Source organism: Capsicum annuum, chromosome 5 (genome assembly GCF_002878395.1).
Source record: "Capsicum annuum cultivar UCD-10X-F1 chromosome 5, UCD10Xv1.1, whole genome shotgun sequence".
In the NCBI taxonomy this organism is placed as follows: Eukaryota; Viridiplantae; Streptophyta; class Magnoliopsida; order Solanales; family Solanaceae; genus Capsicum; species Capsicum annuum.
In genome coordinates, this window is record NC_061115.1 from 42888647 (window position 1) to 42912510 (window position 23864).

Consider the following 23864-nt stretch of genomic DNA (forward strand, 5'->3'; position numbering starts at 1 on the left):
ATAATTACAAAAAAATATGAAAAATGTATAACTCATTCGTAACATTCATTTATTTCAGAAGTTGAGCAGTGATTTTTTTCCAAATTCAGAGTAGTCTTTGTTGTTATGTATTTATAAAACTAAATTACAATTGTTATACGTTAAATTTGAATTTAAGACGAGGATACATAGTATTCAAATAAAAGATTAGTTTTCGTTGGAATTCGTCTTCCAATTTTGTATATATGACTGATTTTTTATATGTAGTACGTATTTAATAATTGAAGTTATATTTATAGATTTGTAGTGTTTTGGACATTGAAAATGGAAAACATACTTGTTCTCGTTAAACACTCTGGTAGATGGACATATGAACAACAATATGAAGATTACATCAGTGATGCAGTATTGTTGAGCATAAATGAATCGTATAACCAAGTCTACACACTACTAGCTTCTCACATTGGTGTAGAATTGACCTGCAAAAGCATTCATATTGAATATCAATTAACAGATATTGTTTTTTGTGGAAATTTTGACTTTTAAGAGTCGTCATTTAATTTATTTGAAAAGGAATTAAGAAAATCTTTATACGATACTTTAAACTATTCAAAACAGAAAAATCATTTAAACTTTAGAGATTCTAGGTAAGCGGTTCCTATTAATGTTTTAGGAAGATTTTAGGGCACCTAAAACGTCTGCTAACTTACGGTTATCCGAACTGTTTGAAAATATCTTGTACTGACTTAAAAAGATTGATTTTTCAAAAGTGATTGATTTTAGGAAAAAGTTGTGTAAAAATAGGTTTGGACGACTTAGTAGGGATTTTAACTAAATCTAAACAAACTAGCAACAAAGCATGTAAAAGAGGAAGGGGAGAAAATATAAGACATAGGCCATTGGGCCCAAGTCGACGGATCCTGTCCTAGTCTAGTTGGGCTTTTTGGCTCACTTGCATCTGTCCTAATATAATGTTGAGATTTGGCCCGTAACCTGTCCTAAACTAATTTTTCAGGCCTGTTGGACTGAAATCTGCTCCACCTTTATTAAATTTACAACTTTGGCTTCAAGGCCCAAATGAATAAATAAAGAAAAAAAGACTAAGACAACAAATAAGTGAATACATGAGACAACAAACAAGTAAATAAATAAATAAATAAATAAGACCGTCAAGTCTCTTAGCTACTTCAAATATGGGATTTTAACCCCTTCTTCTTCTTCTTTAATCTCATCGTATTCATATACCATGGATCACTTTTAACTAAACTCCGAAATCGACCCGCAAAGGGTGGCTTTATTGGCTCATGGAAAATATGCAACAGGAATGAGTCCATGCAGGACTCAAAGGATTTTCATGCAAAGAAAGAAGGGAAAGAACACATTAATATATGGTTGACAAAAGAAAGAAAAAGAGAAAGGGTAAAATAAGCCAACACATAATTTACCAAAGTGGGAAACAATTATATCGATTCATGACTATAAAAAAAGTAATCGGGATTGTAATAATGATCAAGAAAACAAAGTATGTATATTCGTTCGAATAACCATCCAATCAAGATAAGAGAAATTATAATAGTTGACGTGCTCTCAATTAAAGAAAAAAATGAAGAGACTGATGTATGATTGACTAGAGGGAGCAATGCAACTTAGATATTTAATGATTAAGAGTCAATTAATAAATAATGAGTTGTGCTCATATAGTCATAACATCAACAAAAAACCAGGGTAATTAAAACAGCAGGGAAACCAAATTATGAATCAATTTCCCATATAAAGAAAAAACTTATGGAAGATAATGCAGAAAGGCACAATCAATCTTCAAATTGAACTCAAAGAAAGATAAAAGAAACTAAGACAAACCAACTTCCAGATTCAAGCTCAACGAACAGTAGAGGAATCAAGATGCAAATCAATTTCCAATTTAAAGCTTATGAACAATAAAGGAACTGGAATCAATCTCCAGATTAATGTAAAGTAATAAAGAAAACTAAGATTTACAACCAATAACCAGATTTGAACTTAAAGGATGGTAGAGAAATTGATCTCCAAGTTAAAGCTTGTGGAGCGACTGTGAGGATTGAAAGAACATAATCATGGATATAAAGGAAAACTTTGAAAAAAAAGAAATCCCTATACAGAGAACGTTTCCGAAAGCGCACCCTAATAAACCCCTTTTGTATGTAAGTCCATAGGGTGCTTGAGGGTATTACTACATGCTAATCGAGCAAAAATAAGAGCATTTAGGAATCCTAAAGGTTCAAAAGAGGGCCTCATTAATAGGTTCTCAAAGATGGAGGTAGACCATCATGCCGCTCAACTCCACCTCTTAACTGGGCTTTTGAAAGCAAAAAAATGTGACTTTATCCCTCTTTCCTTGACGTTTCTATTCAATAAAAGTCTTTAGGAATCCTTAGTCCAAGCGCGAATTACATGTATAAAATTATGACAACACAAAAAATTATGGGATTCTCCAAATAAGCATATTCAAATCTTCAGTAGTTCAACAGGACAACATCAAATTCATCTTTTTACTCGGTCAACATCTTGAAACATAAACCTAAGGGAAAATAAGAATCTATATTTGACTTTTTGGGACCAAAATAGGCGCAACCAACAAATTAAAGAAGGGGGAGTGGCAGGGGATATTATTTTCATCCTCATCCTCTTTCTAACAAATTCAGCATGAGTTTAATAGCCAAAATAGTCCTCGAAGAATCATGGGATTTTCTGGTAACTTTATTATCGGACATATTTTGGTCATTCTCTTTTGACATTGGAGAAACTAGAGGAAATCATAAAATATTCCTGCTAGTGATGTTACTAGCTAAATAGAAATCCGTGACTCAAACAAGACACCATCAAGCTAGCCAGTAAAGCAAAAATTTAAACCAGAATCCCGAAGTGAATCGGTGGATCAAACCCACAAGCAATACCAATATAAATCTATAAATTGGAGGCTAAATAGCTTTGTTAAAAATCAACTAATAGATTATAAATCTGATACAGGCAAATGAGACTCAAGCCGAAAGATTTAATGACTAAATCGGCAGTTTGACATCAAACATAATCACATGATAAGCAATATCTTCAGCAAACATATCCAATGGTCTTACAAGACCTCTACAGCAAATAATCCTAGCATACCATATCAATAACAAAACACTAATACACCACAGAATTGGAAGATGAAGGAGAAATAATCAAAAGATAAATAAAATAGAGTGTTACCTGTTTGGGAGCAGCAAAATAGAACTTCGAGCTCTTTTGAACTTCACCACCACTGGAAAATTCAACACCGCTACGAAAATATTGACTAGCCGACTTCTTTTCCTAAACTTTTTACTAAAAAATTCTTTTCTATTCTTGCAACCAATTTTTCTCCCTTTTTTCCTTCCTCATTTTCTCTTATTTTTTGTTTTCAAAGGAATTTTTTCCTCCTCTTTTTCGGACCCCTTTTTTCTCCCAAAACTAACCTTTTTATAGAGAAAAGGCTAGGGTTTATTTTAGGGTTTCAACTGGTGTGGAAAAAATTAAAATTGGGGGGGTAATTTGGGGAATTTTTTGGAGATAGAATTCAAAATTTGAACTCCTAATAAGGTTACCTCTCCAAATCCTTTATCAACTTGGATTTTTTTTCAATTAATTCAAAATTCCTTTGTAAACCTATGAGAATCCACCAAACATGTACAAATTCGTACAAATTCATCTAAGATTCGCGAAACCAAACCGTTAGGGGAAACACCTAAGCACTTCTAGAGAATTCTTGACATCTTTCTCATACAACATCCGCATGGGATGCATGAAAGAGATTGAAAATGAGTTGATTGTGGGTTGTTGGTATTGGGTTGTTGATTGGATCGAGTTTGGCTACGTGAAATTATTGTTGATGTTTGTACGCAATTGTTCGTGCTTTTGTTGTTGTTCGCAGATAAGAGAAAAGAGGATTTATAGATGGGCTTAGTTTATGTCGTTGTTAGTTTGGGTTTTATTTTGGGCCTAGTATGATTAAAGGGGGTTGCTGATTGTTGTTAGGGAACGGGTTAGGCTGGCCCAACTTTAAATTGGATAGATGGTGAAAATTTGACCATTTCATAAAAGGCCAAATGGATATCAATTGATGAATTGCATGGCGATTATGATTAATTTGATATCAATTATGGCCAATTTTAATAAATCAGTTGAATTATATCAAGGTTTGGAACAAACGAATGACTAATTTAATTTTGAGTTTCTTAGTTTAATAAAATCAAACCAGTATTTCTCTAAGTAAATTATTTTTAAGAGCAAATTATGATTAAATCAAGATTTTAACCATCTGACTTAATTTTTAAGACAGACTTTGATTAAAATCCAATATTCTGCAAATTAAATATTTAAGTAACCAAATTATAATCTCGTATAATTGAATATGGTAGTATATAATCGCTACTTAAAATGACAAAATTACGTACATAAATATTTTGAAAAAGTTTTTATTCGGATGAAATAAATATCATAATTTTATTTAAAAATTGAAGAAATTCAAAATTAACTTGGTTGTAGAAGGAAAAAAATTAGGTGTCAACAACTGTCCTCTCCCTTTGGGTAGTATGGATGCAAGTAATCCTGGGCAAAAGGAGGTTAATGTTTCTAATTTTTTTCGACGTCAAATTCGAAACTAAAAGTGATTGATTTTTGTACGAGTATTATAGAGTTATGGTCAGACCTCAGTATCTGATTTCCTACATATCTTAGATTACATGAGAATTCAGGCCACTTGTAGTTCATAAAACTTGACCCAAGCACGATTTTCAAAAAATTCATCTGCTATCTCGATTTTAGGGTTTTTGATGAAACCAAAATGATAGAGAATAGAGGGATTTGGGGCAAGGTTGGAATGCAGTTGATTTTTTAACAAAGATCCCAGCCTACATATCCCTGAGACTCAGGGAATCAGACTATTTGTAGTTCTATTCAATCGGTAAAAAAAGTCATCTTTTATTTCAGATGATCTTTGGCTCAGGATGAGTGAGAAGTTGATCGAGTTGAGGAAAAGAGGCTCGTAACCTCTTAACTATGAATGTGGGATCCTTCACATCCATAGGCAAGAACTTACCTAGACATAATTTCCAAAACTCTAAGTATGTTGTCACCCAAATTTGAAAGAAAGAGCAGGTTACCCTCGATATGAGTTTAGGAATATCCCAATGGTGAAGGTGAAACCAGAATATTCCAAAATACCCACATGCCTTCTAACAGGGGTGTAGTTTTATTTATGGCGGTGATCATCCTTTAGCTCATGTCCAAAGAGTTTAACGTCCCTCTCTAGACTATGTCCCATTTTGCTACTTAGAAAGAGTTCCACATTGTGTTATATCCTAATTGGAGTCATTCGTATCTGTGGTTCTGATTTGAGATTTTTATCCTCTCAGATGTTCTCAACAATGTCTCAAATAAAAATCATTAGTACTAAACATAATTCATGAAAGTGGTATATAGTCTTTACCATATCTCCACGTGAGTTGTCCTGAAAAGCAAAGTCATCCTATCATGTACCTTTTTGGAAGGAAATAACTTGCAATGATAGAGACAACCACCCTCTTGGTTGTTGCATAAAATTATTTCATTTGTCAAATGAATATATCTTTAAAGCGGGTGGCCCCTTTGGATACCGACGACACTTTATTCAGAACGAGCCCTGCAACCATGAAATCTTGTGTTGATGCGGCAACCCTTTTGAGTCACCTATAATACTTGTTGTGTTGTGGAATGATAACCTCTCTGGTTGTTGCCTATAATTCTTTACATATGATCTCGGGTAAATTTGTGCATCTTTTGTATCGATACAACTTATAGATTTCCCTTGAATTAACAATCTTTGGATAATTTTGCACATTATTTGATGTTGGATACGAGGTGACTTACAAACATCCTTTGTGTTTTTAGCTTTCAAGGTGATCCTGCACATTATCCGACGTTGGATAAGAGATGACTTACAGATATCCCTCCAATCGCTAGCACTCAGGTATTCCTGCACATCATCCAACCTTAGATACAATATGACTTACAGATATACCTCAAATTACTAGTCTTTTGGGTAATCCTGCAGACAATCAATCTTGTATATGACACGTCTTATAGAGAACCCTTGGACTCATCAATTTGATAATCTCGCATATTCTCCGATAAGGATTTAGTTGCGACTTATGGATAACCTTTGGACTACCAATTTTTGGGTAAACTTACGCACTATCCGATTAGGATGTCGTTGTGGCTTACGAATGACCTATGTGCTATCAACTCATAGGTAATATTGCATGCTATTCTATTTCAAATAATATGACTTACAGATGACCCTCAAATTGTCAATTTCTAGGGAATCTCATATATCACTCATCTTCATATAGAAACTTAAAAGCGTCCTTTCAATTTGAGTTCTCTTGATGTATTCAAATGATAATTCATAAAATGATAAGATCCTCAACGCCAACGTTTGTGTCTTACATTTCAACAAATATTAAATATTAATGATATCCTCGCTGCCAGTATTTGTGTCTTGCGTGTCAACAGATATTAGATGTTGATGATATCCTTGATGCCAGTGTTTATGTCTCGCATGAATACTGATGATATCCTCAATGCCAATATTTATGTCTCGTGTATCAACAGATATTGAATGTTGATGATATCCTCAGTACCAGTATTGTGTCTCGCGTGTCAACAGATATTAAATGCTGATGATTTCCTCAACGCCACTATTTGTGTCTCACGTGTCAATAAATATTGAATACCGATGATATCCTCGATGCCAGAGTTTGTGTCTCACGTGTCAACAGATATTAAATGTTGATGATATCCTCGATGTCAGCATTTGTGTATCGCATGTCAATAGATATTGAATGGCTCTCTTGGCGTTGGCATGAAATGGCCCTCTTGGAAATGATATGAAATGGTCCTCATGGCAATGATATGAAATGGTTCTTCCGGTGATTTGAAAATAGTTTAACCTGAGTCTGTTTGTCAGTATTTTGCTTTCTATATGTACCATTTACTTCACTTCCAGGAAAATTTTAAGGATTATTTTCGGCTCTTCCTCTTACTGAGTGATCCTTTGATTGTTGTATTTATTGTGCCAATTTTCTTGAATGTACCTATACTCAAAGTAAATATTTAGTAGATGCAAAGATGCTTTTGCTAGAGACTATTTTTAGAAAAATTATAAATACAATATTCATAAAGAAGATAAGGCGACTTTGTTTGTCCTTCATGGTCTCAAGAAATGAGATAGACAATTCAAAAGGCCCTCGATAAATGGGTATCAAACCCATTTTTAGGGCTACCCAAAAAATACCATTCATGAGCATTATATGCTCTAGGGTGGCTCACAACTCGCTTGGGGATATTTTGAAAAAGATTCCTATTTTGTGTACTTATCCTTGCATCCACAGAAAAATGATTAGTCTTGAGTGAAACTACTCCGTGTTAACCTCCTTCGGTCCTTGATTTTCTCCTATCTATCTTTTGAATATTCCGTCATATTGGTACTTTTACTCTGACTCCCCTTCCCAATAGATACCTAGGTAATCCCTAAGTAAAATATTTGTATAATTTTCGAAAGTAGTCTTAATTTAGAAATTAGTTTTGAAAATTTCTGTAAAATATTTTAGAAAGTCTGTCGGTCATGTCTTGTACAAACTCAACAAATGTCTTCCTCTTGGTTCTGACGCAGATTTTCTAGGGATTCAGCATCGTCAAGGCTCTCTATCAGAAGTTCTATCATAGCTGGAGATTTAGTTTATCTAGATTTGGTCACAGCTGGTGACTTCTAAAGCTTTCCTTCGTCCACTGGCGCTGGGGAATTTGAAATATATTTCAGCGTTTAGTGGAAATTTTGAGGCCTTTCTCAAAATTACAGTCCTAATTTAAAGTTGTTTGAGATGATCAAAACTTGAGAGGATCTGAAGTTTTGTGGGTCGTCATCTTCTTCATTGGATGATGATCTTTCTCTTGTGAATTTTTTAGATTCTTTCTCAAAAATTCTGCCTCAGTTTCTATTTCCTGGGGTTATATTACCGAGTTGGGGCACCTACATATCCCATTGAAACAAGAATCAGGTCAAACGTAGTTTAGGACTATGCTAAAGATATATAGAAAAATCTAACGGATTGACCGAGCCAGCATAGGCCGCCTACGTATCCCTTTCTTGGAAATTTAGGTCATCACGTAGTTCATACATAAAAGAAGGGATAAACTATCCTACGGGGTTGACCAAAGCCGACTTAGGCCGCCTATGTATCCCTTTCTTGGGAATTTAGGTCAAACGTAGTTCGTACATAAAAGAAGAGGGTTCTAGGCAATTACACATCATAAAACAAATACTACTATAAAGGTGATTATAAATAAACCAAGTAAACAGAAGCTAAAACATCCTTCAAACATAGTACCTCTTTACCTCATCGGAATTGATTAGTTTGGTCCACTATTGGCCATCCATCTCGGATAGAATTAGAGCTCCTTCAGATAGTATCTTACGAACTATGTATAGCCCTTGCTAGTTCGGAGTGAACTTGCCTTTGTACTCTTCTTGGTGAAGGAATATGCGCTTGAGAACCAATTGCCCAACTTCAAATGTTCGAGTTTGTACTTTCTTATTGAAGGCACAGATCATCCTGTGTTGGTACAACTGGCCATGACACACGGCAACCATTCTTTTTTCATTAATCAATATGAGTTGCTCATAGCGAGTACAAACCTATTCTTTGTTACTTAGTCCGGCTTCTTGAATGATCCTTAAGGAAGGTATTTCAACCTCGGCAAGTGTCACAACTTCATTCCCATACACAAGTAGATAAGGAGTTGCCCCTGTAGAGGTTTGAACTATTGTACGATATCCTAGCAAAGCATAAGGCAACATCTCATGCCATGACCTATCATTTTCAACTATCTTTCTCAAGATCTTCTTGATGTTCTTATTGGCGGCTTTCATGGCTCCATTCATCTGTGGACGATATCCGATTGAGTTGCAATGAACTATTTTGAACTAGTCACAAACCTCATTTATCAAGTGACAGATCAAGTTTGCCCCGTTATCAGTAATGATCGATTCTGGCACTCCACATCGGCAAATCAAGTTATTCCTTACAAAATATGCAACCATTTTTTGGTGATGGTTCTATATGAAGCAGCTTCTATCTACTTAGTAAAGTCATCGATAGCGACCAAAATAAATCTATACCCATTTGATGTCGGTGGCTCTATTGGTATAATAACATCGATACCCCAAGCTATGAAAGGCCATTGTGAACTCACTATATAAAGCTCATGTGGAGGCATTAGGATCAAATCTCCATGTATCTGACATTTTGGGCACTTTTGCTCATACTTGCTACAATTATTTTCCATAGTCATCCAGAAGTAACCAATTCTCAGGATCTTTCTAGCAAGGGCAAACCGGTTCATATGGGGCACATAAACTCCAACGTGTACTTCCTTTATTAATTTATTGGCTTCCGCATCATCTACACATCTTAAGAATCCTAAGTCTAGAGTTATCCTAAAAAGGATTTCCCCACTTGGAAAATAATTCTTTGCCAAATGTCGGATTGTCATCTTCTGATTGTTGTTAGCCTCATCAGGATATATTCCAGATTCTAAATACCTTTTAATATCATAGTACCATGGCTTACCGTCAGGCTTCTCTTCAACGTGTGCACAATGCACGGGTTGTTCCTTCAAGGTTATTTCCAAAGGATCAATGTAACTCTGATCTGGGTGCTAAATTATGGAGGATATAATAGCCAAAGCATCAGCAAACTCATTCTGTATCCTTGGGATATGTCTAAAATCAACTTCCTTGAATCTTCCACATAATTCCTGAACCAACTCCACATAAGGAGTAATCTTGTAGTTTTTCACCGACCATTCTCCCCATACCTGGTGAATCAGCAAGTCTGAGTCCCCAATGACTAGCAATTCACGAACACCCATATCAAGTGTCAATTTAAGACCTAGGATGCAAGCCTCATATTCGGCCACTTTATTGGTGCACGGGAAGTGCAACTTAGCAGTTATCAGATAGTGTTGGCCTATTTCTGACACCAAAACTACTCTGATTCCTAACCTTTGAATTTGACCGCCCATACAAAGAATAGCCTCTCTCTGGGGTAAATTTTTGCAATGTCTTCTCCCATGAATAAAATCTCTTCATCTGGGAAGTAAGTCCGAAGTGGCTCATATTCATCATCAACTAAATTCTCTGCTAAATGCTCTTCTAAGGCTTGCCCCTTAATTGCCTTTTGAGTCACATACACAATGTCAAACTCACTCAGTACTATTTGCCACTTATCCAACTTTCCTGTAGGCATGACTTTTTGGAAAATATACTTCAATGAATCTATTCTCGAAATGAGATATGTTAGGTATGAGGATAGATAATGCCTCAAATTTTATGCGGCCTAAGTCAAAGCACAAAACGTCCTTTCTACCAGAGTGTAATGAGCCTCCTACGGTGTAAACTTCTTACTCAAGTAGTAGATAGCTTTCTCTTTCTTACCGATCTCATCATGTTGCCTGAGGACACATCCGAAAGCATTTTTTAATCCTGACCAGTAAAGAAACAATGGACTTCCTTCCCTTGGTGACACCAAAACCGGCGGTGTGGACAAATATTCCTTGATTCAGTCAAAAGCTTTCGGACATTCTTAAGTCCACTCATTCAATGTATTTTTTTCAATATCTGGAGATTGGTTCACAGATGACTGTTGACTGGGCAATGAACCTGCTAATGTAATTCAAACGGCCCAAGAATCTCGTAACTTCTTTCTTGGTCCTTGGTGGCGGCAAATCTTAAATTATTTTTATTTTGGTCGGGTCTAGCTCGATGCCCCTTCTGCTGACTACGAACCCTAGTAACTTCCCGGCTAGCACACCAAAAGCACACTTAGCAGGATTCAACTTCAAATTATACTTCCTTAATCTGTTGAAGAATCTTTCCAGATGGCATAGATGATCCAAACTCTCGTGGAATTTGATAATTACATCATCCACATGCACTTTAATTTTTTTATGAATCATATCATGAAAAATCCTCATCATAGCCCTCATATGTGTTGCCCCACATTCTTAAGACCAAACGGCATTATCCTGTAGTGATAAACACCCTAAGGCATGATAAAAGCTATCTTTTCTATATCTTTCTTGTCCATTTATATCTGATGATACCCAGTAAAATAATCCATCAAATACTGCATTTCATGCTTCATATAATTATTGATGAGTATATGAATATTGGGTAGTGGAAAATTATCTTTAGGACTGGCTCTATTCAAATCTTTATAGTCAACACAAATTTGAATCTTTCCGTCCTTCTTCGGCACTGGGATGGTATTGGCTAGCCATGTCGAATATTTTGTGACCTCTGCAACCTTAAACTGAATTTGCTTTGTCACTTCTTTCTTGATCTTCAGACTTAAGTCCGGCTTGAATTTCTGTATTTTTTTCTTGACTGGATCAAACTCAAGATTGATTGGTAACTTATGTGACACGATATTAGTGCTTAATCCTGGCATATCATCATATGACCGATCAAATACATCAATATACTCCCACACCAAGTGAATGAGCTATCTTTTTTGTGCTTTTGCTAAGTGGACACTTACACTTGTTTCTTTGATTTCATTATGATCACCCAAGTTAACTGTTTTAGTTTTCTCTAGGTTGGGATTTTCTCAAATCTCAAACTCCTCTATATCTTTCACTAACTGCTCCTCATTACCTTTCTTCCAATCATTATCATTCCCCTAATTTTGTTCATCTAAGATTTGACATGACATGATATTGGTAGGTTTTAAGTTACTATTACTATAATAAACAAACAAACCAAGTTAGATGATAACAAGATAATAAAATATACTAATATAATGGTGTTTCAAAATATTTTTTAAAATAAAGGGAGGCCTTTTCATTGAAATTTGGGAGATAACTACAAACTACGGCTCATGACCCGCGCAAACACGACCCATGCCTTTTTTAAAGCAGTAAAACATGAAAAGAAAAATTGAGATACAAAAGGGTGGATCACGGGGCCTCCTCCAGATCATCACCAATTTTTTAAAACTACTAGTAATTACCCTTTCATATACCACGATAGGTGATGGGTTTTGAGTAGTGGAGGTCCAATTTTGCAAAGCCACTCCTGGTGTAACCTTCTTCACCCCACTGGACTTCGGGAAATCTTCTGGTACAGCATTGCATCCCTCGAATAGATTTGCTGTCCCATCCCTAAGCCATCATTATTTGATATCTCACACAAGGGAAATAACTGGTACAGGAGTGGTAAGGGCCTATGCAGACTCGTCTTTGGCTTATCCTCAAACTCATCCTCCTCTGTCGGCTGATTTTCTAACCTATACGTAGATGCTTTCTCTGGGACATAATGGGCTCAATAATTCTTTTCAGATTCTTACCCAAACCCCGACCAGGCTCGAACCCATTTCTCAATATCCCAGTTGTAATTATTTTGTAGACAGAAGGCATTGGAGCTTTGGGCATCAGATCCTTTTTCGTAGCACTTACAGTTTCCACTGTATAAAAACTACTACCCTTTGAGATATCTTCAATCACTGGCACACAACTATTGAGATAATTCGCATGGCTTCCTTCCCCTTGGATGACTATTTTATGATCCTTCCAAATAAAATTCAATAACTGATGAAGGGTCGATGAAACTACCTTTGCACCATGTATCCATGGCCTTCCCAAGAGCAGGTTGTAACTAGGATGAATATCCATAACATAAAACTTAGTCTTGAATTCAGCAGGTCCCATTTGGATGTACAAGTCAATTTCACCTATGTTATCTCTCTACCCTCCATAAAATGCCCTCACATTTATGTGGCTTTGGAGAATTTTCACCAAATCATAGCCCATTTGAACTAATGTGGAAAGAGGACAAATGTTCAGACTAGATTCTTCATCAATCAATACCCAATTAATCGCATAGTCCCAACAAATGACAGTGACATACAAGGTTTTATTATGCATTACTCCCTCAAACGGCAAATCTTCCTACTGAACGATATATGATGACTTCCCATAATATTTCCTATTATTACAAATAGATTCTTGATACTCGTGCCTATGAGAACATATACTTTATCCAATACCTTCAATAAATCTTGTCGGTGGTATTGTGAACTCATTAATAGTGCCAAAATAGAAATCTAGGCTGGACTCTTCTCTAAATGCTTGACAATTGAGTAGTCTTTCGGCTGCATACGCCTCCAAAATTCCTCATCCTCACCTTCGTGATTGGCCTATTCTATGAATCCTTCTTATTGGTCAAATCTTCAGGAATGTAGCATCATTCAGATTGTGTCAGAATGTAGCATCATTCAGATTGTGTCATCCCTTGGGAAGCGACAGTCTCTGCAATAAATTTCCTCCTAGGCAAAGGAGTGTACACCTAAATTAGTGCCGTCATTACTATAAATGGGGGCTTCTCATTGACAGTTAAGGTAGCCACGACTCTCTCTATCTTCTCCATGCCTTCTTTCTTTTAGAACTTTTCTGATTTTACCTTAATGATGGTCTTGCTAGACACCCATTTGCCCTCTATTTCAATCATATTAACTGAAGCTCCCCCATGGTTAGGCAATGGATTATAGTTGATATTTAGTGTCGGCGACTGAAGCGTGATGATCTTCTGATCAATTAAGTCTTGGATCTTATGCTTCAGGTTAATATAATCCTCGGTACTGTGCCCTGCCGCTCCTGAATGATAGGCATAATTTTGATTGGCACGATAAAATTGAGAATTTGGATTGATAAGTTTTGATTGAATAGGCTATAAATGACCGACATCCTTCAATTTACCAAAGTGTTAAGTGCGACTTTTAGCCAATGGTGTGGAGTTTCGGGGAGGTCTTTTTTTGAGGTTTAGATGTGAGGGGTTATAGTGATTTTAAGTAGGAGGGGGAGGTACTTGATAATTTGGAGGCATTTGGATGTTTTTTTGGTTATTTTGGAGGGAAGCTTGACCATAAGGCTGATAATTTGGCTGTAGAACTTGATATTGGGGTAAAATATTTGGCTGTGGAGCTTGGTATTGGGATTGAATATTTCGAAGTGGAGCTTAGTACTGGGATTGGATATTTGAAAGTGGAGCTTGGTAGTGGGATTAGATATTTGAAAGTGGAGCTTGGTAGTGGGGTTCGGTGTAGAATACATGCTGAAATTTTGGTGACGGCGGAGAAGAAAGAACGTTCTTAGGCTTGAATCTCTTATTCAACTTAGCGATAGAATCAGCAGAGACTGCACCTATATTTTTTTTTCTTCTTTGGGAATATAAGAGTCCCAAATGATGTTGGGGTTTTGACAATCTTTCCTATTTGAATGCCTTCTTCTAATGATTCCCCAATTTTTACCAAATCTTCAAAAGTTTCTCTGACCGCGGATACCATCTTAGTATAATATTCTCCCTTCTGAGCGCGAGAGAACACAGACACCATCTCTTCCTCAGACATGGAAGGTTGTACTTTGGCAGCTTCTTTTCTCTAACGAAAGGCATAGTCTCAAAAATACTCTTCACTCTTCTGTTTGATCTGGTCTAATGAGTATCAACAAAACCTTTAGCCAACGCCCTTCAACTAGTTTATCTTTTCAGTTCTTGAGACGTGAACCTATCTAAGGCCTCGCTGCTTAAGCTTCGGTTGAATAAGCGCATCAATAATACCTCATCTTTTCCTACCCCCACCATTTGATTATAATACTTTCTTAGATGGGCCATTGGATTTCTAGTACCGTAAAATACTTTAAATTTAGGGGCTTTGTATCCTTTTGGTAGATCTACTCCAGGGTGAACACATAGATCATCGTAACCCAGACCATCATTTCCCCCCATCTCATGAGCTTCCTTGATTCTTATAATCTTCTCATTCATAGCCAGCAACTTTATTTCATACTTGGTCCTCCAATTTTTTTCCTTCTCCTCATGTGGTCTATCTTGGGATTGGGAAAATAATTATAAATGTCAGGAGATATGATGATATGAGAAAGATTTGGAAGGGTTGCTTGATTTTAAGAATGATAAAAGGTTGGGTGGTAGGTGGGGATGAAGTTTTAAAAATTGGAAGAGTTTTGTAGAATTTGAGAGTAGTTTGGGGGGATTTAAGAGGGATTTTGTAGATTCAAAAATGAATTTTGTGGATTTGGAGATGGATTTTGTAGATTTGGGGATGGATTTTGTGGATTTGAGAGCAAATTTTGTGGATTTGGGAGCAAATTTTATGGATTTGGAAGCGAATTTTGTGAATTTGAAAGTACGTTTTGTGTATTTGAAAATGGGTTTTGGGAATTTGGGAATGAATTTATGGATTTAGAGACGAATTTTGTGGGGTCAGGGATGGATTTTATGGATGGTAAGCATCTGGGTTATTTTATCGATTAGTGTTTTGGACAAGTTGAGGAGTGGAGAAGGATGATATGTTATTTGGATGAACCCCGAGAATAGACGTACTAAGGGGAGAGATCTGGAGTGGAGTCTTGTGTCCTCCTAGAGCGGGAGTATTGATAGTGATATCCAGGTTAGCCAAATCTCGAGTACGATTCATCTCCTCCTAAATCATTTCCAACTTTCTCGCGAGTTTAGTAATCATCTCGTTTTGCTCCGTTATTACATTGTTCCTGATGGTCAATGCATTTTCTTTATCACTTCTAGTCCTGTTTGAATGATGATTAGGGGATGGGATCTTATGCGTTTTTGACTGGGTAAAGTAAGGATGTTCTGCCAGCTTATTTCAACATGGAGTAATTTTCTATTATCTGTAAAGTAAAAAAACTCAAAGACAGATGTGTTAGTTTACATATGTGATAAGTAATGCAAGATACTCGACAATAAGTAAACACATAGAGTTGTTTGTGTCATAGCCAAACTGATCCATGGGAGCATAGTGGATAAATTTGTCTTTGATTCAAACAAACACACATAAGATAATTATATCACATAAATACATAATGTGTGTCCTAATTGGGGTGACCCTTTTGAGCCAAGGGTTTAGGCCTAACGAATTTTGAAGAAAATACATGCCCTCTTAAAGCCAATCCATTATCCCCCCAAATTTCATAAACATGTAAAAGGGCATAAATGCCTTCAAAAGATAACAAAAAAAGGATACAATCTGTAGGGGAAAGGAAGATAACATGAAATAAAATAAGGTCCCACGCAGGGGGATAGAAAAACTAGCTACTGGATGCCCCTTCGCTTGCCTTTGCCTTCTTAGCCTTGTTCACCGCCTGCCATATCTTGTATCTGTTGATGATCAAATAACTCCCACATAATTTTGCCTTGCTCTCGTAGGTCATTTTCTATGTCGTCAATCAGAGTAGCCATACAATCATCCAAATCAATCAAACACTGCCTAGCATCATTATTTTCTCGTCTAGCTCTCTTTAACTCTTTTCTCAACATGTGTATGGTCGAGGCATCTTCCATATACCTATGTTGGTGCACGATCTCATTTCTTTGGAATTCATCTTGAAGTCTGTAAAGTTGGATCTGATGCTCTGATTCCATATAAATAATCCAAGTGGGTACATTCGGTCCTAGGATCAATGTTTCAGCAAGACTCTTCTTCAACCATTCTTAGTATGTGTCACTAACTTCAGATTTATACCCGATATGGAATGAATTTTCCTGTGTTTTTATTCTCTTCCACCCATCTACCATGTATTGCATGAGGGGAGTTTCGAATTCATCATACTCAGTGAAGAATATAAGCATAGGCGTTGTTGTGGTATCACCTGCCTGATATCGAATTGACTGAGAACCCAGATGGGGTTATAAGGACAAGTACCCCTGAGTCCTGGAAGTACTAAGAAAGGCCATTCATCCCCCTGAGTAATGTACTTTCCTGGGCGAAGATACTTGATTGACCATTGAATGTCATCGTCACTCAATTCCCCAAAAATAGTGAACCAAAATTCTGGAGACTTTCTCCTTTGAAAGTTGTGCAGGAACAAACACATATCTAGTGATGATAGGAGATTCACCCTTGTTCAATGGTCTGGATGTCCCACTCTAGGATCCTTCAATAAGTGCGTCATCATCCACCATTGCAAGATGATGTTGCAACCCTGGAATAAACGAGCGCAACTTTGGCACATTCCCAATGCCCGATATATCTCGGCCACTATTATAGGGGCCAAGATATGGAACACTTTAGTTTGATCATAATCCATTCCATTGAAGAGAGTATCCGCTACCATAACGACCCTCGGATTGATAGTGCCAGTTTCTCCTTCTGGGAACACCATTATTCAAAGTAAACCCACCACAAAAGAAAATGCTCTCTTTTCCTTCCATTTTTCTTCTGACTCAAATTCATGACCGAACTTCTCAAAAGCTTCGTACTTCCCAAATCCGCGATACAACTCACGATAGGAGATATTTTCATCATCATGTTCTCCTAACCAGGTGACATCACTGATTGCAAATACTTTCTGGATCTCTTGACGATTCATAATGTTAGGGACTAGAACACTATTGTCTGGTGTACTCTTTCCTTTTCTGCACATATCAATACTTTCGTAACAAGTCAAGACTTTTTCAATAGTGGGGGCCAACTTTACTTCCCCGAAGCTAAACACCATGTTGTCGTCACCCCAGAATGTCGCTAAAACACGAATTATTTTGGGCCAGGCATCCATTTCTATGAGTGAAGGCAGGTGCCCAATATGCGTACTAACAACCCTTTTATCTCTTTCGCTCACATATGTCCACCATTCTTTCAAAAAGTTGTCAGGTCTGGTAACCATCTTGAACCTTTCGCAAGGGTATGGTTGGGCCATCTCCTACACACGAAAACAAGTAAAGATAAGCCTTTCCCCTACTCCATAGATAATAGATTGGTTTAAACAAATATATATTTCTTTACCGCATAAACATGATTCATCTGTCATTGACTCGAGGTCAATAGACGCAGGGCAAGTTTTTCTAATGGGCCCAATATCCCCTCGGGTATTGGGTTGTCCTAGTATTTTATGCCTAAGAAGAGAGTTTCCATTTAGCTCTATCCTAGGTGTCTAGAGTGGGTTTGGACACAGGCTCCCAAGTGAAAAACTTGAGTTTGGAAACATGAACAGCCTCCGACCACCTAACGTGTTGGTAAACTATCATATTTCTAATATTTTATTTGGAATTGAACAACACAGGCCGGGACATCTACGAAACCCCAAACAATATAATAATCAATGAAAGAACATTCCATGAAATGCAAAAATTAAATTCCATAAAATTGAAACACAAACACATAAGCAATTTAAACAGTTAGTCCCAAGATGAAATCAAACATTTGGTTAGAGCCTAGTTAAATATCCCAGCAGAGTCAACATTTCTATTTTTTGTTGAAATTTTAACTTTTAAGATTCGACGGTTCCTGTCCTAGTCTAGTTGGGCTTTTTGACCCACTTGCACTTTTCCTAATCTAATGTTGGGCTTTGGGCTGTAGCCTATCCTAAACTAATTTTTTAGGCTCGTTGGCCTAAAATCTGCTCCACCTTTATTAAATTTACATTTTTCGCTTCGAGGCCCAAATGAATTAATAAAGAAATAAAGACTAAGATAACAAATAAGTGAATAGATGAGACAAAAAACAAGTAAATAAACAAATAAATGAGTCTTCCAAGTCTCTTAGTCGCTTAAAATATGAGATTTTAACCTCTTCTTCTTCTTTAATCTCCTCGTATCCATATTTCATGAGATCAATTTTAACTAAACTCCGAAATCGACCCACAAAGGGTGGCCTTATTGGATCATGGGAAACATGCAACAGGAATAAGTCCATGCAGGACTCAAATGATTTTTATACAAAGAAAGAAGGGAAAGAACACATTAATGAATAGTCATCAAAATAAAGAAAAAGAGAAAGGGTAAAAGAAGCCAACACATAATTTACCAAAGCGGGAAACAATTATATTGATTCATGACTGTAAAAAAAAGTAATCGAGATCGTAATAATGATCAAGAAAACAAAGTATGCATATCCGTTCGAATAACCATCCAATCAAGATAAGAGAAATAATAATAGTTGACGCGCCCTCAATTAAAGAAAAAAATAAAGAGACTGATGCATGATTGACTAGAGGGAGAAATGTAACTTAGATATTTAATGATTAAGAGTCAATTAACAAATAATGAGTTGTGCTCATACAGTCATAACATCAACACAAAACTGGGGTAATTAAAACAACAGGGAAACCCAAATTATGAATCAATTTTCTATATAAAGAAAAAATTTATGGAAGACAATACAGAAAGGCACAATCAATCTTCAAATTGAACTCAAAGAAAGATAAAAGAAACTAAGACAAACAAACTTCCAAATTCAAGCTCAACGAACAGTAGAGGAATCAAGACGCGCAAATCAATTTCCAATTTAAAGCTTATGAACAGTAAAGGAACTGGAATCAATCTCCAGATTAACGTAATGTAATAAAGAAAACTAATATTTACAACTAATAACCCAATTTGAACTTAAAGGATAACAGAGAAATTGATCTCCAAGTTAAAGCTTGTAGAGAGATTGTGAGGACTAAAAGAACTTAATCATGGATATAAAGGCAAACTTTGAAAAAGAAAGAAATCCCCATATAGAGAATGTTCCCGAAAATACACCCTAATGAACCCCTTTTGTGTATAAGGCCATAGGGTGCTTGAGGGTATTACTATGTGCTAATCGAGCAAAAAAAAGAGCATTTAGGAATCCTAAAGGTTCAAAAGAAGGCCTCGTTGATAGGTTCTCGAAGATGGAGGTAGACGATCGTGCCACTCTACTCCACCTCTTAACTTGGCTTTCGAAAGCAAAAGAACGTGACTTTATTCCTCTTTTCTTGATGTTTCTATTCAAGAAAAGTCCCTGTGAATCCTTAGTTCAAGTACAAATTACATGCATAACATAATGACAACAAAGAAAATTGATGAATTCTCAAAATAAGCATATTCAAATATCCAACAATTCAACAGATAATGTCAAATTCATCTTTTTAATTGGGATACGTCTTAAAACATAAACCCAAAGGAAGATAAGAATCTAAATTCAATTTTTTAAGACCAAAATAGGTGCAACCAATAAATTAAAGAAGGGGGAGTGGCAAGGGATATTATTCTCATCCTCATCCTCTTTCTGACAAACTCAATATGAGTTTAATAGATAACATGGTCCTCGAGGAATCATGGTATTTTCTGGAAACTTTTATTATCGGACATATGTTGGTCATTCTCTTTTGACATTGGAAAAACTAGAGGAAATCACAAAATATTCCTGCTAGTGATATTACTATCTAAATAGAAATCAACGACTTAAACAAGACAACATCAAGCTAGCCAGTGAAGCAAAAATTTTAACTAGAATCCCAAAGTGAATCGGTGGATCAAACCCACAAGTAATACCAATACAAAACTGCAAATTGGAGGCTAATTAGCATTGTTAAAATCAAATAACAAATTATAAAACCGATACAGGCAACTGAGACTCAAGCCAAAAGCTTTAACGACTAAACCGACAGTTTGACATCAAGCATAATCATATGACAAGCAATATCTTCATCAAACATATCCTATGGTCTTACAAGACCTCTACAACAGCTAATCCCAGCATACCATATCAATAACAAAACACTAATACACTACAGAATAGGAAGATGAAGGAGAAATAATTGAAAGATAAATAAAACAGTGTTACTTGTTCGGGAGCAGCAAAACAGAACTTTGAGCTCCTTCAGACTTTACCACCACCAGAAAATTCAACCCCGCTACAAAAATCTTGACTAGCTGACTACTTTTCCTAAACTTTTTACTAAAAAATTCTCTTCTATTCTTGTGACTAGTTTTTCTCGCTTTTTTTCTTCCTTCTTTTCTCTTGTTTTTTGCTTTCAAAAAAATTTTTCCTCCTCTTTTTCGGACCCTCTTTTTCTCCCAAAACCAATTTTTTTATAGAAAGAAGGCTAGGGTCTATTTTAGAGTTTCAACTAGTGTGGAAAAAATTGAAATAGGGGGGTAATTTTGGGAATTTTTTGGAGAGGGAATTCAAAATTTGAACTCCCGATAAGGTTACCTCTCCTAATCCTTTATCAACTTGGATTATTTTCAACTAATCTGACATTCCTTTATGAACCAATGAGAATCAGCCAAACATGTACGAATTTGTACAAATTCATCCAAGATTTGCAGAATCAAACCATTAGGGGAGACACCTAAGCACTTCTAGAGAATTCTTGGCATCTTTCTCGTACAAAATCCGCGTGGGACGTGTGAAGAAGATTGAAAATGGGTTGATTACGAGTTGTTGGTATCGGGTTTCTGTTTGGATTAGGTTTGGTTGCGTGAAATTATTGTTGATGTTTGTACACAATTGTTCATGATTTTGCTGTTGTTCACAGATAAGGGGAAAGAGGATTTATAGATGGGCTTGGGTTGGGTCGTAGCTGGTTTAGATTTTATTTTGGGGCTGGTCTGATTAAAAGGGGTTCCTGATTATTGTTAGGGAACGGGTCAGGCTGGCCCAACTTTAAATTGGAGAGATGGTGAAAATTTGGCCATTTCATAAATGACCAATTTAGATTAAAATTTCAGTCAACTTATTAAATATTGACCAAATGGATATTAGTTGATCAATTGCGTGGAGATTATGATTAATTTGATATCTATTATGGCCAATTTTAATAAATCAACTGAATTGAATCAAGCTTTGGAACAAATTAATGACCAATTTAATTTCGAGTTTCTTAGTTTAATAAAATCAAACACGTATTTCTCCAAGTAAATTATTTTTAAGAGCAAATTATGATTAAATCAAGATTTTAACCATCTGACTTAATTTTAAAGATAGGCTTTGATTAAAATCCAACATTTCGCAAAATAAATATTTATGTAACCAAATTATAATCTTGTATAATTAAATACGATAGTATATAATCGCTACTTAAAATGACAAAATTACGTACATAAATATTTTGAAAAAAAAATTATTCGGATGAAATAAATATCATAATTTTATTTAAAAATTGAAGAAACTCAAAATTAACTTAATTATGGTGGGAAAAAATTAGGTGTCAACAGATATTGCAGGGAAAATACATATACATAATGATATGGGTTTGAAGGTCTACATTATGCAAAAAAAGAAGATAAAGTATATGATTATTTTGCCTTTGTAAGTGTTTCAGAAAATGATAATTTCAGGACATTTGTTAGTTCATCGTTGTGTAATACTGAAAGTATGAATTTGTCTATCACTGCGCGTAATATGGTAAATACAAGTGCTAAAAGAGCATTAATAGTTCCTACTTCAGAAGAATGTTTGGATGTATTTGAGATGGATACAACTAGAGTGATTATCTCGGACCCACATCACAAACATATTGAGCTTGAACAAGTTTATGTCCCGAAAAGTGTTTTAAAATCAGTGATGAAGGATTACACAATTCGGGAGAAGTTTCAATCACGATCCGTGAGATTAAGTAAAATGTGGTAAGTGTTTCATGCATTTAATTTTTTTTTCAATGTTAGTAAAATGTATTTCAGCATATGTATTTTTTTCTTTGCAGTTATACATGGTTGTGCAGATCTCGTAATAGTGGTTTTTTATTCTGTGCTTCTGCTATCGGCTAATCTGGAATGTTTAATGTTACGGAATTTTTACCAGAACATACATGTCCAATCAAGGATAAGATTTATCCTAAGTTTCATGCTACTAGTAAGTGGATTGGTGGTATACTGAAACCAAAGTTTAAAAGCCACAAAAGAAAATATAGTACGACTGATATAAAAAATGATATGAAGGAAGACCTAGGTATGGATTTGACATATATTATGTGTTGGTGAGCTAAGAAACAAGCACTTGAAGATTTAAGAGGGAAACCATCAGCATCATACGGGATACTACCTGCATACATACATGTTTTGAATACTACTTACCCAGGTTCACATATACGAATGAAAAAGCATGCAGATAATGAATTTATATATATATATATATATATATATATATATATATATATATAACACGTACTACATTCATCCATGGGTTCAGTTATTGTAGAACTGTCGTAGTTGTTGATGCAAGTCATCTTAGAGGACTGTACACTGGCACTTTTGTAGCTGCCTGTACCATGGACTGAGCCTGTAAGCTATACTATAAATATATTTTATTATATAGATATTTCTAGCTACATGTATTTATAATATACATATACAGTCTGTTTATATGTTAAGTGGAATTTAAATATGTTGTTAGGTGTATATATTTATAATATACATATGTTGTATGTCTATCTCTTCACTGTCATTTACATATGTTGGCAGGTGTATGTATTTCTAATATATTTATGCAGTATGTATATATGCCTTCACTGGCATTAACATATGTTTGCAGCTATATGTATTTATAATATATATATGATGTGTGATTGTGTTTACTAGCAGTCACATATGTTTACAGTTGTATGTATTTATAATATTCATATGCAGTATATTATGTATATAAATCATGTACTCTAATATGAATTTTGTACAAATGCAGACCATATATTTTCGTTGGCATATGGTGTACTTGATTCTGAAAATGATGCATCGTGGACTTGGTTCTTTGAGAATCTGAAGGAAGCATATGGTAAAAGACAACATGTGTGTGTAGTTTCTGATTGTAATACAAGCATCATAAAAGCTATAGGCGATGTTTACAATGATGTACCTCATTATGCATGTATGTGGCATCTATGGGGAAATGTGAAAAAAATTTTAGAAAGTCACATGATGCATTGTCGGAGATCTTTTATACCATGAAAAAATCATATTCAAAGTCTGAATTTCACAAGTTACTGGAGAAAGTTGAGGTTATTGATGTTAGAGTAAA

General features: G+C 35.6%; 1 long non-coding RNA gene across 1 annotated transcript; it reads right to left on the reverse strand.

The window, feature by feature from the left end:
• Positions 1-229: 229 nt before the first annotated feature.
• Positions 230-3943, reverse strand: LOC124898882. Its single transcript, XR_007055687.1, has 2 exons — positions 3208-3943; positions 230-1271 (listed from the first exon to the last, which is right to left on the reverse strand). It is a non-coding gene; the product is annotated as an uncharacterized LOC124898882 (long non-coding RNA).
• Between the last annotated feature and the right edge of the window lie 19921 nt (positions 3944-23864).